The sequence below is a fragment of the Eleutherodactylus coqui genome, unplaced genomic scaffold (assembly GCF_035609145.1).
Source record: "Eleutherodactylus coqui strain aEleCoq1 unplaced genomic scaffold, aEleCoq1.hap1 HAP1_SCAFFOLD_476, whole genome shotgun sequence".
NCBI classification, from domain to species: Eukaryota; Metazoa; Chordata; class Amphibia; order Anura; family Eleutherodactylidae; genus Eleutherodactylus; species Eleutherodactylus coqui.
In genome coordinates this window covers 48,207-67,208 of record NW_027101732.1, presented here as the reverse complement: position 1 = coordinate 67,208, position 19,002 = coordinate 48,207, and positions in this window count along the sequence as shown.

The window sequence follows — 19,002 nt, the reverse complement described above, 5'->3', positions numbered from 1 at the left end:
GCAGAATCCTGGGATAGTAAGCTAAAATATTCAGAGCCCCTCGATGTTGTTAAGGTACTCGAGGGGACTCCTGCTAAGGCAGGAGATGCAGTTCAGTTGGGCAGGAGAAATTGGGTATTAGCCTCAGCCTATAGGAATATCCATAAAAAGAAGTCCCAACTAATAAGAAAACTTAATCAGGCGGAACAAAAGTTATTAGAATCTGAAGGAAAGAGAGTGGTGTTGGAATGTTACCAAGGTCTGATAAAGGAAAAAATAGAACATTATCAGAATATTGCAGAGAAGGCTGTTGTAAAAGTTGCTCAAAATAAATATAAGAAACGTAAAGGTAGAGTTGATAAGCGAAAAGTATCGAAAGCCATAGCTTCCGCTTCTGTGGACTGGGACCCAGATAAGTGGGATGGAGACTTATGGGATTCCTCATCTTCTTCGGGGGAGGAGGACTGGCATAAGAGGATTGGGAAGACCCACCCAATCCAACAATTGATCCACCCGCTTTAAAACGTGCCCAGCCCATTAGCATAAGGAAGGAAACTACTGAATATGGACCCGATACTCAGCCTATCCTAGGTCACGATGGGCAAAGGTTGCCCAGGTATGACAATCAGAGAAACTATATGTACGATGCCGATGGGAGACTGTTGGTGCAAGAAGAATTGGTGCCACATAGGCGCACCAGGCTTACCCTAGAGGATTTTTCTCAGTCAGAAGTTGATGATATACTGAGTAGATTTAGGCAAAAGCCTGGGGAATCTGACATACCATGGTTGGTCCGTCTTATTTGAGCACGGGGCGACTGGGTGATGTTGGATCCAAAAGATGCAATGAGATTTGTTACTCTAACTAGAGATCCAGTAATCAGTAGAAATTTTAGAGAAAACTTTCCTAATCATCAAGGAGAAAGTGGTACTTCCCTGTTTAATATAGTGACAAATGGGTTTCTTAATAAGTTCCCGACAGAGGCAGACATTCCAATCAATGACAAACCTTTGTACACTATCAGGGATGGCATTGAAAGGTTGAAGGAGGAAGCTATGAGGGTCTCACTAATTATCATCGAGCCAATGGATGATTATTTGGAGACTCGGCTGACAGCAGGAATTAGAAATCGCTTGATTAAGACTGCACCTCCAGCTTATAAAGCCGTGATGATGACCCTACTTTTATCCATGACTAATGAGCCAATGTCTGCGGTCGTGGCTAGAATGCGGGAATTGCAAGACATGGGAAACTGGGATAGAAAGGAAAAGCGAACAGATTATGATAGGTCTAGGAATCCTAGTTCCCAGGGGACTGGTGAGTCAGGAGTGCCAAGGGTATCTCGTAGAGATATGCTTCAGGCTCTCCTGAAAGCTGGAGTCTCCAAGGACACCATTGATGGAAAAGATACAGGTGATTTGTGCCGTCTTTATAAACAGAAGGTATTATCCAACAAAAAGGTGGATAAAAGGGAAGATTCAGTGGCCCCAAAAACTTCTAAAAAGAAAGAGAAATAGGTCACTAATTCAGAACCTAAGAAATTAGAATGGGAGGACTTTCAAGAGATCTATCCATGGGAGGAGATGGCTCCAATGGTAGCTACCCAAGTGCAGCACCATATGAAGCCATCTGCTCCGCTCCTGTAGAATCAGATTCTGATTCCGCATAGGTAGCAAGTCAAGCTCCTGTCTGGATTAGGTGGGATTACAGACCCTACGTCCCGCTAGCCATACTTTGGAAAGGGGGTAATGTCCAAAGGGTCCCAGCTTTAGTAGATACAGGGGCAGAGGCTACTCTGATTTATGGAAATCCAAAAAAGTTTAAGGGTCCAAAAGTCAATATTTCAGGGTTGGGAGGAAAAGTTACCGAGGGAGTACAGACACAGGTAACTTTGAAACTGGGCAATTTGCCCCTACGTAAATACACGGTGTTAGTAGTACCTATTCCGGAATATATCATTGGCATAGATATTCTGAAAGGATTGACACTACACCTGGAAGATGGTAAGTTTGCCTTTGGCGTAAGGAAAATGGGGATAAAAGCTTGTCCAGTTACGGTGGGCAAGGCTAAAATACCACCCATACATGTCCCTCCTGCAGGAAAACTGGTTGCTATCAAGCAATACAGAATTCCTGGAGGTCACAAGGAAGTAGAAGAAACCATTAAGGATTTGGTCGATGCTGGAGTGATGAGGCCTACAACCACAGCATGGAACAATCTGGTATGGCCTGTGAAGAAAAGTGATGGGTCTTGGAGGATGACTGTCGATTACAGGGAGTTGAATAAACAAACACCTCCCTTGACGGCAGCTGTACCAGACACCATTACAATTGTGGAGTCATTAGAAGTACAAAAAGTACTGTATTTCATGTTGATGCTCATGTCCCTCTTGACTCATTGGAACGTGTATTTAATTCTCAAGGCGATGCGGCAGCATCGATCTCTGTTGCCGTAAAGAACCTGACAAGGAAAAGGGAGCATGGCTTCAAGGTACAGCTGTTTGGGCTCACCAAAAAAGTGGGAGATCATATGTGTGTAGTAAGTGTTCAATCTGCGTTAATAATGGGGTAAAGTTTTGGTTGTATAAGTCCTCGGTCTTTTTGGTAATCGTGACCCCTAGGTATTCTACTGAGGTATTTGACCATACGAAGGGTGAACCAGAGCTGAGAGAGCTGTATCTTGCTGGGGGAAGTGAAACATTTAAGGTAGTAGATTTGGAGAAGTTGATTTTGAAGTTAGAAACAGAGCCAAAGGATTCCAAGAATGATGTCAAGTTTGGGACGCCCGCTTCAGGTTCAGACATGACAAACATGACATCATCCGCGAAAGCAGCCGTGTTTAGAGCCTTTGTGCCTATTTCCAGCCCTCTTATATTTGGGTTCGCTCTTACTCCTTGTAAAAGGGGTTCCATGGATAGAATGAAGAGGGTCGGTGACAGTGGAAAACCCTGTCGGGTTCCGTTTTTTTTATATCAAATGGAGGGGATAATAGGTTGCTGATTTTTAGTCTGGCGTAGGGTTCTTGGTATAAAGAGAAGATTGCCGAAATGAAGGTAGGGGGAAGATTAAATTTGGTCAAGACTCTTTTCATATAGCTCCAGTTCACCCTATCGAAAGCCTTCTTGGCATCTGTACCCACCAGTACCAGCGGGATTCTATGGGTTTGGGCTTATTTGACTGCGTGTAGTAGTCTATAGCTGTTTTCTCGGCCCTCTCTGCCTTTGACAAAGCCCGTTTGTTCTCTGTTTATTAGGGACGGTATTAGATTCTCTAGTCTTATTGCCAGGAGTTTTGCCAAGAATTTGACATCTAAGTTGATTAAGGATATAGGCCTGTAGCTACTACATAGTTGAAGATCCTTATTCTCCTTATATATGAGCGTAATGTGCGCTTCTTGCGCTTGTTTAGGCAAGGGGTTTCCTGACATAAGAGCATCGAAGAGGTCCTTTAATTTCGGCATGAGAATCTCTTTAAAGGATTTGTAATACCTTAATGAGAGGCCGCCCGGGCCTGGGCTTTTTCCTTGTCTTCGATTGCTGTGATGGAGTTTTTAGTTTTTGCTTTTTTAATTAGAGATGATAGGAATTTGCTCCCTTTGTTACCGTGGACGTATGCAATGTGTTTGAGATATAGGTGTCTTTTATTATGTCTGGATTCTAGGAGGCATTTGAGAGTACGTCTCAGCTCCTTTAGGTTTTCAAGTTTGTCAGAGGCTAGCGACAATTTGGATAATTGCTCTAGTTTCGCTATTTTTGTTAAGAGGCTGTCTATTTCAGCTTGTTGTTGCTTTTTGACCCTTGCTCGCAGTGAGATTAGCAGACCTCTTATGTAAGCCTTAGGCTGGGTTCACACGGGGCAGATTTGCCGCGGAAATTCCGTGCGGCAAATCCGCCTGCGGCCGCTAATCTCGGGGGTTAGCCAGCCATGTGGACGAGATTTCTCAGAAATCTCGTCCACACGGGATGGCCAATCCACTGCGGTAAATCAGGCAGAAACCGCGGCTGCGGCGACCACAGCCGCGGCTTTGCCGAATGCAGCATGTCTATTTTTTTTTTTATTTCTGCTGCGGCCGGCACTCTCCTCTATGGGAGCGCCGGCCGCAGCGGAAGAGCGAGCGGTCGGGCCGCTTCAAAGCCACCGCAGCTAGCCCCGGCGGTTCTCCCGGCGGCAATGTCGTGGTTTTTCGCTGCGGCCAAACCGCGATATTTCCGCCGGGAATCAGCTGTGTGTGAACCCAGCCTTATGCGCTTCCCATATCGTAGTCTCCGGTGCTGTTTAATTGGAAGTACTCCATTAACATTTTAGATACATGTGCTGTCTAACTCAGAATCAAGCAGTGAGGTATTAAGCCTCCAAATCCATTCTCTGGGGCCATCGCCTTTAATCTTAATGTCTGCATGGATGGGTGCGTGGTCAGAGATGGTAATTGCCTCTATTTTTGTCTTTTCTACCTTCATTAGCGTATTATGGGAGACAAGTATATAATCTAACCTCTGGAATGAGGAATGTACTTGGGAGAAGTGGGTATAGTCTTTTGTTGAGGGATTTACAGATCGCCATGTGCCCACGACTCCCAAGTCCTGAAGATTTTTGTTAAGTTTTTTGATTTGTTTCTGTGAGATCCAGGATCTCCCTGTCGAGGAGTCCAGTACGGGTTCAGTGTGATATTTAAATCCCCACCTAAAATAATAGAGCCCTCCGCGAACTCCCTCAGAATATTCAGCTGTTCCACTAGCCAATTAACTTGGTTAGAGTTAGGTGCATATAGGTCAGCTATCATTAGTTTGGTATTGTTAATAGTACCTTTTAGGAATAGCGCCCTACCTGATTTGTCTGAGTATTTAGTCTTGAGGTTAAAGCCTATCGATTTGTGGAACATAATGGAGACCCCCTTTGGATGTGGAGGTTGGGTGCGAGTTTTGGTAGCCGTGAGTGAAAAGTCTCCCTGGTAGGCATGGGCATTTGTTTAATTTAAAATGTGTTTCCTTGTAGTAATAAAATCCTGGACTTGTATTTTTTAATAAGTTGGGAGATAATGTACCTTTTCTGAGGCGTGTTGAGAACCCGGACGTTGAAAGTCACTTTTCTTTAGGTTTATTTACACAGTCTTTAACAGGAACATAAATAACTGGGTCTCCAGATAAATGGTAAATGATAGCAACAAAAAGTCTCTGTTCAGATTTAATCCTCCTCAGTCCGGAGGTGACACAGGTAACTCCTCAGCTGAGGAAACCATACAAGTCCATAGAGGTGCACAGACCTGTGGATGTCCAGAGCGCCGCTGGTCCTTATGCCCTCACTCTCTCAGGCTCTAGTCCAAGGGCAGGCGTATCCCCTCCAGGGGTCCTGCTGCAACCAGGTAGCGCCTCGTCAACAGCGCCTCTCCCTGTTCACAGTGGAAGTCACACAAAGTAACTGTAGCCTGTATCTCCCAGGTGCACACACCTCCTTCTACCTTCCACCTGTCTCCTTAAATGGCAGGCTGAACAGGTGGTAAGATCTGGCCTGGAGTGAAAGAGGACCGGACTACCTGACAAAAGCTAATAACCTCTGTGACACATACCTTCCACTCCAGACCATTCCTCTTACCCTGTTACATACCTCCCCCCTCTGCCCCAAGCCATCCGGCTGGGCACCAACTGCAACTGCACAGTAAATTCTAGACAGGGCATCTGCATTACCATGTAATTTTCCCGGCCTATGTTCCACCTCAAAGTCAAATTCTTGTAACGTTAAGAACCATCTTGTCACCCTGGCATTATTCCCTTTATTTTTATACATCCACTTCAAGGGAGCATGGTCTGAGATTAGTTTAAATCTCCTTCCCAGGAGGTAGTACCTTAGGGAGTCTAATGCCCATTTTACTGCTAACCCTTTCTTCTCAACTATGGCGTAATTTTTTTCATAAGGGGACATTTTTCGGCTTAAGAACAGCACTGGATGCTCTTCTCCGTTAATCTCTTGGGACAATACGGCCCCCAGCCCTACTGCCGACGCGTCCGTCTGGACTATGAACTCTTTTGAAAAGTCAGACGCTATCAATATGGGCTGTCGACACAATACACGTTTCAGCTGTTCAAACGCATGTTCTGCTCCTGGTCTCCACTGCACCATTACCGACCTGTTCCCTTTGGTAAGTTCTGTCAGCAGGGCTGCAATCGTGGCAAAATTTGGGACGAAGCATCGGTAATAGCTAGAGATGAGCGAACACCAAAATGTTCGGGTGTTCGTTATTCGTAACGAACTTCCCGTGATGCTCGAGGGTTCGTTTCGAACAACGAACCCCATTGAAGTCAATGGGCGACCAGAACATTTTTGTATTTCGCCGATGCTCGCTAAGGTTTTCATGTGTGAAAATCTGGGCAATTCAGGAAAGTGATGGGAATGACACAGTGACGGATAGGGCAGGCGAGGGGCTACATGTTGGGCTGCATCCTAAGTTCACAGGTCCCACTATTAAGCCACAATAGCGGCAAGAGTGGGCCCCCCCCCCCCTCCCAACAACTTTTACTTCTGAAAAGCGCTCATTAGCATGGCATACCTTTGCTAAGCACCACACTACCTCCAACAAAGCACAATCACTGCCTGCATGACACTCCACTGCCACTTCTCCTGAGTTACATGCTGCCCAACCGCACCCCCTCCCCCCCACAGCGCACACCAAAGTGTCCCTGCGCAGCCTTCAGCTGCCCTCATGCCACACCACGCTCATGTCTATTTAGAATTGCGTCTGCCATGACGAGGGACCGCAGGCATACACTGCAGAGGTTGGCACGGCTAGGCAGCGACCCTCTTTAAAAGTGGCGGAGCGATTGCCCACAATGCTGTACAGAAGCAATGAGAAATAGAATCCTGTGCCACCGCCATCAGGAGCTGCACACGTGGGCATAGCAATGGGGAACCTATGTGCCACACACTATTCATTCTGTCAAGGTGTCTGCATGCCCCAGTCAGACCGGGCTTTTTAATTCATAGACACAGGCAGGTACAACTCCCTATTGTGAAGTCCCTGTCGACCCACAGCATGGGTGGCTCCCTGGAACCCACCGGCGGTACACAAAAATATCCCATTGCATTGCCCAACACAGCTGAGGTAGTAATGTCGTGCGTAATACAGGTGGGCTTCGGCCCACACTGCATGCCCCAGTCAGACTGGGATTCTTTACAAGTGGACACATGTAGGTTTAACTCCCTGTGGACCCACTGCCTGGGTGGGTGCCAGGAAGCCACCGGCGGTACATAGAAATATCCCATTGCATTGCCCAACACAGCTGAGGTAGTAATGTCGTGCGTAATACAGGTGGGCTTCGGCCCACACTGCATGCCCCAGTCAGACGGGTTCTTTAGAAGTGTACAGATGTATTAAAAACTCAGTGTGCACCTACAGCATGGGTGGCTCCCTGGAACCCACCGGCGGTACACAAAAATATCCCATTGCATTGCCCAACACAGCTGAGGTAGTAATGTCGTGCGTAATACAGGTGGGCTTCGGCCCACACTGCATGCCCCAGTCAGACTGGGATTCTTTACAAGTGGACACATGTAGGTTTAACTCCCTGTGGACCCACTGCCTGGGTGGGTGCCAGGAAGCCACCGGCGGTACATAGAAATATCCCATTGCATTGCCCAACACAGCTGAGGTAGTAATGTCGTGCGTAATACAGGTGGGCTTCGGCCCACACTGCATGCCCCAGTCAGACGGGTTCTTTAGAAGTGTACAGATGTATTAAAAACTCAGTGTGCACCTACAGCATGGGTGGCTCCCTGGAACCCACCGGCGGTACACAAAAATATCCCATTGCATTGCCCAACACAGCTGAGGTAGTAATGTCGTGCGTAATACAGGTGGGCTTCGGCCCACACTGCATGCCCCAGTCAGACGGGTTCTTTAGAAGTGTACAGATGTATTAAAAACTCAGTGTGCACCTACAGCATGGGTGGCTCCCTGGAACCCACCGACGGTACACAAAAATATCCCATTGCATTGCCCAACACAGCTGAGGTAACGTCAGCTGTAATGCAGGTGGGCTAAAAATTAATTTGATTACACTGTAGGCGAGGGCCCACAAAAATTGCTGTATCAACAGTACTAATGTACATCCCAAAAATTGGCCATGGCCAGCCAAGAGGGCAGGTGAAACCCATTAATCGCTTTGGTTAATGTGGCTTAAGTGGTAACTAAGCCTGGAGGCAGCCCAGTGTAACGAAAAATTGGTTCAAGTTAAAGTTCCAATGCTTTTAAGCGCATTGAAACTTATAAAAATTGTTCTGAAAAATTATTTGAGTGAGCCTTGTGGCCCTAAGAAAAATTGCCCGTTCAGCGTGATTACGTGAGGTTTCAGGAGGAGGAGCAGGAGGAGGAGGAGGAGGAATATTAGACACAGATTGATGAAGCAGAAATGTCCCCGTTTTGGATGGTGAGAGAGAACGTAGCTTCCATCCGCGGGTGCAGCCTACGTATTGCTTACGTATCGCTGCTGTCCGCTGGTGGAGAACAGAAGTCTGGGGAAATCCAGCCTTTGTTCATCTTGATGAGTGTTAGCCTGTCGGCACTGTCGGTTGACAAGCGGCTACGCTTATCTGTGATGATTCCCCCAGCCGCACTAAACACCCTCTCCGACAACACGCTAGCCGCAGGACAAGCAAGCACCTCCAGGGCATACAGCGCGAGTTCAGGCCACGTGTCCAGCTTCGACACCCAGTAGTTGTAGGGGGCAGAGGCGTCACCAAGGATGGTCGTGCGATCCGCTACGTACTCCCTCACCATCCTTTTGCAGTGCTCCCGCCGACTCAGCCGTGACTGGGGAGCGGTGACACAGTCTTGGTGGGGAGCCATAAAGCTGGCCAGGCCCTTAAAGACTGTTGCACTGCCTGGGATGTACATGCTGCTCGATCTACGCACATCCCCTGCAACATGGCCCTCGGAACTGCGCCTTCTGCCACTAGCGCTGTCGGCTGGGAATTTTACCATCAGCTTGTCCGCAAGGGTCCTGTGGTATAGCAACACTCTCGAACCCCTTTCCTCTTCGGGAATCAGAGTGGGCAGGTTCTCCTTATACCGTGGATCGAGCAGTGTGTACACCCAGTAATCCGTAGTGGCCAGAATGCGTGCAACGCGAGGGTCACGAGAAAGGCATCCTAACATGAAGTCAGCCATGTGTGCCAGGGTACCTGTACGCAACACATGGCTGTCTTCACTAGGAAGATCACTATCAGGATCCTCCTCCTCCTCCTCCTCCTCCTCCTCAGGCCATACACGCTGAAAGGATGACAGGCAATCAGCCGGTGTACCGTCAGCAGCGGGCCAAGCTGTCTCTTCCCCCTCCTCCTCATCCTCCTCATGCTCCTCCTCCTCCTCCTGTACGCGCTGAGAAATAGACAGGAGGGTGCCCTGACTATCCAGCGGCATACTGTCTTCCCCCGCCCCCGTTTCCGAGCGCAAAGCAGCTGCCTTTATGGTTTGCAGGGAATTTCTCAAGATGCATAGCAGAGGAATGGTGACGCTAATGATTGTAGCATCGCCGCTCACCACCTGGGTAGACTCCTCAAAATTACCAAGGACATGGCAGATGTCTGCCAACCAGGCCCACTCTTCTGAAAGGAATTGAGGAGGCTGACTCCCACTGCGCCGCCCATGTTGGAGTTGGTATTCGACTATAGCTCTACGCTGTTCATAGAGCCTGGCCAACATGTGGAGCGTAGAGTTCCACCGTGTGGGCACGTCGCACAGCAGTCGGTGCACTGGCAGCTTAAAGTGATGCTGCAGGGTGCGCAGGGTGGCAGCGTCCGTGTGGGACTTGCGGAAATGTGCGCAGAGCCGGCGCGCCTTTACGAGCAGGTCTGACAAGCGTGGGTAGCTTTTCAGAAACCGCTGAACCACCAAATTAAAGACGTGGGCCAGGCATGGCACGTGCGTGAGGCTGCCGAGCTGCAGAGCCGCCACCAGGTTACGGCCGTTGTCACACACGACCATGCCCGGTTGGAGGCTCAGCGGCGCAAGCCAGCGGTCGGTCTGCTGTGTCAGACCCTGCAGCAGTTCGTGGGCCGTGTGCCTCTTATCGCCTAAGCTGAGTAGTTTCAGCACGGCCTGCTGACGCTTGCCCACCGCTGTGCTGCCACACCGCGCGACACCGACTGCTGGCGACATGCTGCTGCTAACACATCTTGATTGTGAGACAGAGGAGGAGGAGGAGGAGGAGGGTGCTTTAGTGGAGGAAGCATACACCTCCGCAGATACCAGCACCGAGCTGGGGCCCGCAATTCTGGGGGTGGGTAGGACGTGAGCGGTCCCAGGCTCTGACTCTGTCCCAGCCTCCACTAAATTCACCCAATGTGCCGTCAGGGAGATGTAGTGGCCCTGCCCGCCTGTGCTTGTCCACGTGTCCGTAGTTAAGTGGACCGTGGCAGTAACCGCGTTGGTGAGGGCGCGCACAATGTTGCGGGAGACGTGGTCGTGCAGGGCTGGGACGGCACATCGGGAAAAGTAGTGGCGACTGGGAACTGAGTAGCGCGGGGCCGCCGCCTCCATGATACTTTTGAAGGACTCCGTTTCCACAACCCTATACGGCAGCATCTCAAGGCTGATGAATTTTGCGATGCGGACGGTTAACGTTTGAGCGTGCGGGTGCGTGGCGGCGTACTTGCGCTTGCGCTCGAACACTTGCGCAAGCGACGGCTGAACGGTGCGCTGAACTACACTGCTGGATGGGGCCGAGGACAGCGGAGATGAGGGTGTGGGTGCAGGCCATGAGGCGGTAGTGCCTGTGTCCTGAGAGGGGGGTTGCATCTCAGTGGCAGGTTGGGGCACAGGGGGAGAGGCAGGGGTGCAAACCGGAGGCGGTGAACGGCCTTTGTCCCACCTTGCGGGGTGCTTGGCCATCATATGTCTGCGCATGGTGGTGGTGGTGAGGCTGTTGGTGTTGGCTCCCCGGCTGAGCTTTGCGCGACAAAGGTTGCACACCACTGTTCGTCGGTCGTCAGGCGTCTCTGTGAAAAACTGCCAGACCTTAGAGCACCTCGGCCTCCGCAGGGTGGCATGGCGCGAGGGGGCGCTTTGGGAAACACTTGGTGGATTATTCGGTCTGGCCCTGCCTCTACCCCTGGCCACTGCACTGCCTCTTGCAACCTGCCCTGCTGATGCCCTTGACTCCCCCTCTGAAGACCTGTCCTCCTGAGTAAGCGTTGCACACCAGGTGGGGTCAGTCACCTCATCGTCCTGCTGCTCTTCCTCCGAATCCTCTGTGCGCTGCTCCCTGGGACTTACTGCCCTTACTACTACCTCACTGCAAGACAACTGTGTCTGATCGTCATCGTCCTCCTCACCCACAGAAAGTTGTTGAGACAGTTGGCGGAAGTCCCCAGCCTCTTCCCCCGGACCCCGGGAACTTTCGAATGGTTGGGCATCAGTGACGATAAACTCCTCTGGTGGGAGAGGAACCGCTGCTGCCCAATCTAAGCAGGGGCCCGAGAACAGTTCCTGGGAGTGTTCCCGCTCCTGAGCAGGTGTCATTGTAGTGGAGTGAGGAGGCTGGGAGGAAGGAGGAGCAGCAGACAGAGGATTCGGATTGGCAGCAGTGGACGGCGCAGAACTGCGGGTAGACGATAGGTTGCTCGAAGCACTTTCTGCCATCCAGGACAGGACCTGCTCACACTGCTCATTTTCTAATAACCGTCTCCCGCGTGGACCCATTAATTGGGCGATGAATGTGGGGACGCCAGAAACGTGCCTCTCTCCTAATCGCGCAGCAGTCGGCTGCGACACACCTGGATCAGGAGCTTGGCCTGTGCCCACACCCTGACTTGGCCCTCCGCGTCCTCGGCCGCGTCCACGTCCTCTAGGCCTACCCCTACCCCTCAGCATGCTGTATTACCAGTGATTTGATTTCACAGGCAGGAAATAAATTGGCGCAAGACTGCAGGCCAAATATAATTTTTGCCCTTTTTGGAAAACGAAAGGCCCCACTGCCTCTAGTGAATGAATTATCTAAGTTTAATAACTGTGCTGTGTCCCTGCTTATGTGTCACAGAACGTGAGGGTAGCAGAGTTATTAACTGTGGCAGAGCAGGTATTTTTTTTCCCAATTAAGGAAAGCAAATGGCGAAACCAGCAGTAAAGCGTAGCTGGGTGCGTATGATTTAGCAATGTTTTTCACGCAGCTCACACGTCTCCACAGGCGTAAGGACGGACAGAGGCTGGACAAATAGATTTGTTTTCAGTTTTTTCCCACCAACAGGCAGCACTGCGTATATTCAATGAACCTGAGAAGTTTAATAACTGTGCTGTGTCCCTGCTTATGTGTCACAGAACGTGAGGGTAGCAGAGTTATTATAACTCTTGGAGAGCAGGTATTTTTTTTCCCAATTAAGGAAAGCAAATGGCGAAGCCAGCAGTAAAGCGTAGCTGGGTGCGTATGATTTAGCAATGTTTTTCACGCAGCTCACACGTCTCCACAGGCGTAAGGACGGACACAGGCTGGACAAATAGATTTGTTTTCAGTTTTTTCCCACCAACAGGCAGCACTGCGTATATTCAATGAACCTGAGAAGTTTAATAACTGTGCTGTGTCCCTGCTTATGTGTCACAGAACGTGAGGGTAGCAGAGTTATTAACTGTGGCAGAGCAGGTATTTTTTTTCCCAATTAAGGAAAGCAAATGGCGAACCCAGCAGTAAAGCGTAGCTGGCTGCGTATGATTTAGCAATGTTTTTCACGCAGCTCACACGTGTCCACCGCCCGTAAGGACGGACAGAGGCTGGACAAATAGATTTGTTTTCAGTTTTTTCCCACCAACAGGCAGCACTGCGTATATTCAATGAACCTGAGAAGTTTAATAACTGTGCTGTGTCCCTGCTTATGTGTCACAGAACGTGAGGGTAGCAGAGTTATTATAACTCTGGCAGAGCAGGTATTTTTTTTCCCAATTAAGGAAAGCAAATGGCGAACCCAGCAGTAAAGCGTAGCTGGGTGCGTATGATTTAGCAATGTTTTTCACGCAGCTCACACGTCTCCACAGGCGTAAGGACGGACACAGGCTGGACAAATAGATTTGTTTTCAGTTTTTTCCCACCAACAGGCAGCACTGCGTATATTCAATGAACCTGAGAAGTTTAATAACTGTGCTGTGTCCCTGCTTATGTGTCACAGAACGTGAGGGTAGCAGAGTTATTAACTGTGGCAGAGCAGGTATTTTTTTTCCCAATTAAGGAAAGCAAATGGCGAAACCAGCAGTAAAGCGTAGCTGGGTGCGTATGATTTAGCAATGTTTTTCACGCAGCTCACACGTGTCCACCGCCCGTAAGGACGGACAGAGGCTGGACAAATAGATTTGTTTTCAGTTTTTTCCCACCAACAGGCAGCACTGCGTATATTCTATGAATAATAACTGTGTTGTGGCCCTGCCTATACAATTCTTTCCCTGCAGTATCAATGGAGGGTGGAATGCTCTGCAGAGGCGATTTTGAGAAGCCCAAAAAAAATGCAGCACAGCCAACAGCAGCCTGGACAGTACTGCACACGGATAAATATGGCCCTAGAAAGGACCGTTGAGGTTCTTGAAGGCTACACTCACTCCTAACACTCTCCCTGCCTATGCAGCACTTCTGTCCCTAATGCCAGGTGCAACGCTCTGCAAAGCCGATTTTGAGGGGAAAAAAATTGCCACTGCTAACAGCAGCCAACACACAGCTATCAGTGGCCCTAATAAGGACCTTTGGGGGGTCTTGAAGCCTACACTAACTACCAATTCTTTCCCTACAGCAGCTCCGGTACAAACAGCACTGTCCCTCATCTAACTCACATGGCATCTGAGGCGAGCCGCGGGAGGGGCCGACTTTTATATTAGGCGAACACCTGATCTCGCCAGCCACTCACAGCAGGGGGGTGGTATAGGGCTTAAACGTCACAGGGGGAAGTTGTATTGCCTTCCCTGTCTTTCAATTGGCCAGAAAAGCGCGCTAACGTCTCAGGGAAGGAAGTGAAAGTAACCAGAACACCGCATGGTGTTCGTTACGAATAACGAACATCCCGAACACCCTAATATTCGCACGAATATCAAGCTCGGACGAACGCGTTCGCTCATCTCTAGTAATAGCCCACTATACCTAAAAACGCCAGCACCTGTTTTTTTGTTAGGGGTCGTGGCCAGTCCTGAATGGCTTCCACTTTATTAATTTGGGGTTTAACTAGCCCCCTACCCACTATGTAGCCCAGGTATTTGACCTCTTCCATTCCCACTGCACATTTTTTTGGATTTATCGTGAACCCCACCCTCCCGAGGGAGTCTAATATTGCCTGAACCTTGCTGAGGTGGCTTTCCCAGTCCCGGCTAAATATTATGATGTCGTCTAAATACGCTGCTGCGTACTTCTTATGGGGAGCTAGGATTTTGTCCATCACCCTCTGGAATGTTGCGGGGGCTCCTTTTAGTCCAAAAGGCATGGTCCCATACTGAAAACACCCTTCTGGGGTAGAACAAACCATCTTTTCTTTTGCGTCGGCCGACAGGGGAATCTGCCAGTACCCTTTTGTGAGGTCTAGTGTAGTCAAATACTGGGCTGAGCCGAGTCTGCCAATCAGCTCGTCAACCCGGGGCATTGGGTACGCATCAGATTCGGAAACTTCATTAAGCTTCCGGTTATCATTGCAAAAGCGACATTCCCCTGACGGTTTCGGCACCAAGACTATGGGGCTTGACCATCCACTTGTGGATTCCTCAATAACCCCCAGCATCCTTTTTACCTCCTAGGACACTACTTTCCTGCGGGTTTCAGGGATTCTATAGGGCTTTATATTGACCCTTACGTTAGGGTCTGTCCGGATCTCATGTTCCAGGACCCTAGCGCGACCGGGTCGGTCGGTAAACAGATCCCTATTCCTCTGCAAAAATTATTTGCTTTGTCTCTGGGATTTCGACAGGATTTCTGCTATAATCACGTCCTGGATATTACCCTCTGGCTCCGTGACCAAGCAGGGAGAACCCAGTGAATCCCGCTTCTTCCAGGGTTTTAACACATTTACATGGTAAATTTGGATGGGCTTTCTCCTACCTGGTTGGAGGACTTTATAATTGACCGTCCCTACTTTTTCCATCACCTCGTATGGTCCCTGCCACTTGGCAAGAAACTTACTTTCTACGGTGGGGACTAGCACCAGCACCCGATCCCCTGGGTTAAACTGTCTGACTCTGGCTGCCCGATTATAGACATTAGCCTGCCTTTCCTGCGCTTGGAGGAGCTGTTCTTTTACTAATGGCATTATCTTGGCAAGTCTCTCCTGCATTTGGGCCACATGTTCAATGACACTCTTATGTGGGGTGGCTTCGCTCTCCCATGTCTCTTTTACTATGTCCAGTAATCCACGGGGTTGTCGTGTGTACAATAGCTCAAAAGGTGAGAACCCCGTGGAGTCCTGTGGTACCTCTCCAATGGAACATAGTAAGTACGGAAGCAAACAGTCCCAATCTCGGCCAACTTTTTCTACCACCTTCTTTAGCATATTTTTTAACATTTTATTGAACATTTCCACCAACCCATCTGTCTGGGGGTGGTAGACGGAGGTGAGCAATTGCTTAATCGGCAGCAACTTGCGCAGTTCCCTCATCACCTTCGACATGAATGGGGTCCCCTGGTCTGTTAGGATCTCCTTGGGAAGCCCCAACCGAGTGAACATCTGGAACAATTCTTTACCGATACATTTAGAGGAAGTGTTCCTCAGAGGTATTGTTTCTGGATAGCTGGTGGCGTAGTCCACGATTACAAGGATATACTGGTGATTTCTGGCTGACTTCACCAGGGGTCCCACTATATCCATAGCGATTCGCTCAAATGGTATTTCTATTATTGGTAATGGTACCAATGGGCTTCTGAAGTGCGAGATAGGAGCAGATATCTGGCGCTGAGGGCAGGATCTACAGAAATCCTCTATTTCTTTATGGCACCCCGGCCAGAAAAACCTCTGTAGAATGCGTTCCTGTGTTTTTTCTGCCCCTAAATGACCTCCCAGTATATGAGTGTGGGCTAGATCAAGGACCGTACGCCTATATCCACCAGGTATCAGAAGTTGTTTTATCACTTCATTATTTACTTTCGTTACCCGATATAACAATTCATTGATCAATTCAAAATGAGGAAATCGCACCTCACCCCCTGCCTCTTGGGGTACACCATTAATCACAGAGATATTTTCTCGTGCATTCCTTAAAGTCAGATCATTAAGCTGTGCAGTCCCAAAATTATCCCTGTTCACCTCAAGGTCAGGTACCTGGGGTTTTGGAGTGGGTTCCTCAGAATCAGTCAGTCCTGCAAAGGGAAATTCGTTATGCTGATGTTGAACACCTCCCGAGGTGCTCAACGCGCCGCCTCCGCAAGGCCGCAGCACCTCCACCCACAGTTCCCAAAACAACAGGAAGTCCCTCCCAATTATCAGTGGGTAGAGTAATTTGTTAACCACCCCCACCTGGTGTACATAGGTTCCGCACACTGTGCCTATGGTCACCTGGGCAACCGGGTATTCTTTAGTGTCTCCGTGTATACAGACCACCACCAATCTGCCCCGGGGGTCCAGTGGCGATGGCTGAGTCCAGTAATGAATTCATGCTCCCTGAGTCCAGCAACGCCGACACTTCCACACCATTCACTGTCACTTGACACATCTGTGGCTGGGTGTCTCTGTCCACCCCTGTAGCGCAGGTAGAATGTGCCACCAAAGAACAGTCCCGGCTATAGGAGCATTCCATGGGTTCAACCTGGGCTGGACAATAAGTGGTGTATGCCCTGGACGTTGGCACTCCCAGCACGTAACGGGGTTGACCCGGTTTCTTTGCACGGGCTCCAAACCCCTCTGGTTCCTTTGCTTCCTTTCTGAAATGGATTTGGCGCTCTGTCTCCGAGCGTCTGCAGGATGACTAGGAGGCCTCACAGCAGCCACTGTCTCTTCCGCTGCAACATACCGTTCGACCAAGCCCACCAGGTTGTCGATAATCTCGGGATTTCCCTGGGCCACCCATCGTTGGGTAGGCCTGGGCAGAGTCTGTATACACCGGTCCATCACAACCTTCTCTACTATTTGTGTAGGCGAGGAGGTTTCCGGTTGTAGCCATTTTTGGGCTAGGTGCAAGAGATCACACATTCGTGACCTGGAAGGTTTGTCTTGGCTATACTTCCAGTGATGGACTCGCTGTCCTCAGACTGCCATGCTCACTCCCAGGCGAGCCAAAATCTCAGTTTTTAGCTTATTATATTCCCCGGCATCCTGTTGGGGCAAGTCATAATATGCCTTTTGCGGCTCCCCAGTGAGATATGGGGCTATAACTTCCGCCCATTGTTCTGGTGGCAGTTTTTCCCTCACTGCCACCCTTTCAAAGATGGCCAGGTAAGCTTCCACATCATCCTCCAGGGTCATTTTTGTAACAATCCCCTTACAGTTTTCTCCATTAGCATCGCCATCTAACAAATCAGCAATTGATTGGTTTCTTGCTGCTGTGTGCTAGTTACTACTAGCTGTTTGATCAACTCCTCCATGGCTTTGGCAACAGTTTGTTTTTTTTCTCGGGGAGTCTTAATGCCAGCGCATCCTCCACCACTTGTAGCACAGCGGGGGTTAAAGAGCACTCCAAACCGTCACTTTTCTTTAGGTTTATTTACACAGTCTTTAACAGGAACATAAATAACTGGGTCCCCAGATAAATGGTAAATGATAGCAACAAAAAAGTCTCTGTTCAGGTTTAACCCTCCACAGTCCGGAGGTGACGCAGGTAACTCCTCAGCTGAGGAGACCATACAAGTCCATAGAGGTGCACAGACCTGTGGATGTCCAGGGTGCCGCTGGTCCTTATGCCCACACTCTCTCAGGCTCTAGTCCAAGGGCAGGCGTATCCCCTCCAGGGGTCCTGCTGCAACCAGGCAGCGCCTCGTCCACAGCGCCTCTCTCTGTTCACAGTGGAAGTCACACAAAGTAACTGCAGCCTGTATCTCCCAGGCGCACACACACGTCCTTCTACCTTCCACCTGTCTCCTTAAATGGCAGGCTGAACAGGTGGTAAGATCTGGCCTGGAGTGAAAGAGGACCGGACTACCTCACAGAGGCTAATAACCTCTGTGACACATACCTTCCACTCCAGACCATTTCTCTCACCCTGTTACAACACATACAGCTCTGCTACATCCACAATACACATACAGTACAGGAGCATGTACATTACACATACAGCTCTGCTACTTCCACAATACACATAAAGGACAGGAGCGTGTACATTACACACATACAGCTCTGCTACTTCCACAATACACACAGTACAGGAGCGTGTACATTATACACATACAGCTCTGCTACACCCACAATACACATACAGTACAGGAGCGTGTACATTACACACATACAGCTCTACTACATCCACAATACACATACAGTACAGGAGCGTGTACATTACACACATACAGCTCTGCTACATCCACAATACACATACAGTACAGGAGCGTGTCCATTACACATACAGCTCTGCTACATCCACAATACACATACAGTACAGGAGCGTGTACATTACACACATACAGCTCTGCTACATCCACAATACACATACAGTACAGGAGCGTGTACATTACACACATACAGCTCTGCTACATCCACAATACACATACAGTACAGGAGTGTGTACATTACACACATACAGCTCTGCTACATTCACAATACGCATACAGTACAGGAGCGTGTACATTACACACATACAGCTCTGCTACATCCACCATACACATACAGTACAGGAGCGTGTACATTACAAATACAGCTCTGCTACATCCACAATACACATACAGTACAGGAGCGTGTACATTACACACATACAGCTCTGCTACATCCACAATACACACACAGTACAGGAGCGTGTACATTACACACATACAGCTCTGCTACATCCACAATACACATACAGTACAGGAGCGTGTACATTACACACATACAGCTCTACTACATCCACAATACACATACAGTACAGGAGCGTGTACATTACACACATACAGCTCTGCTACATCCA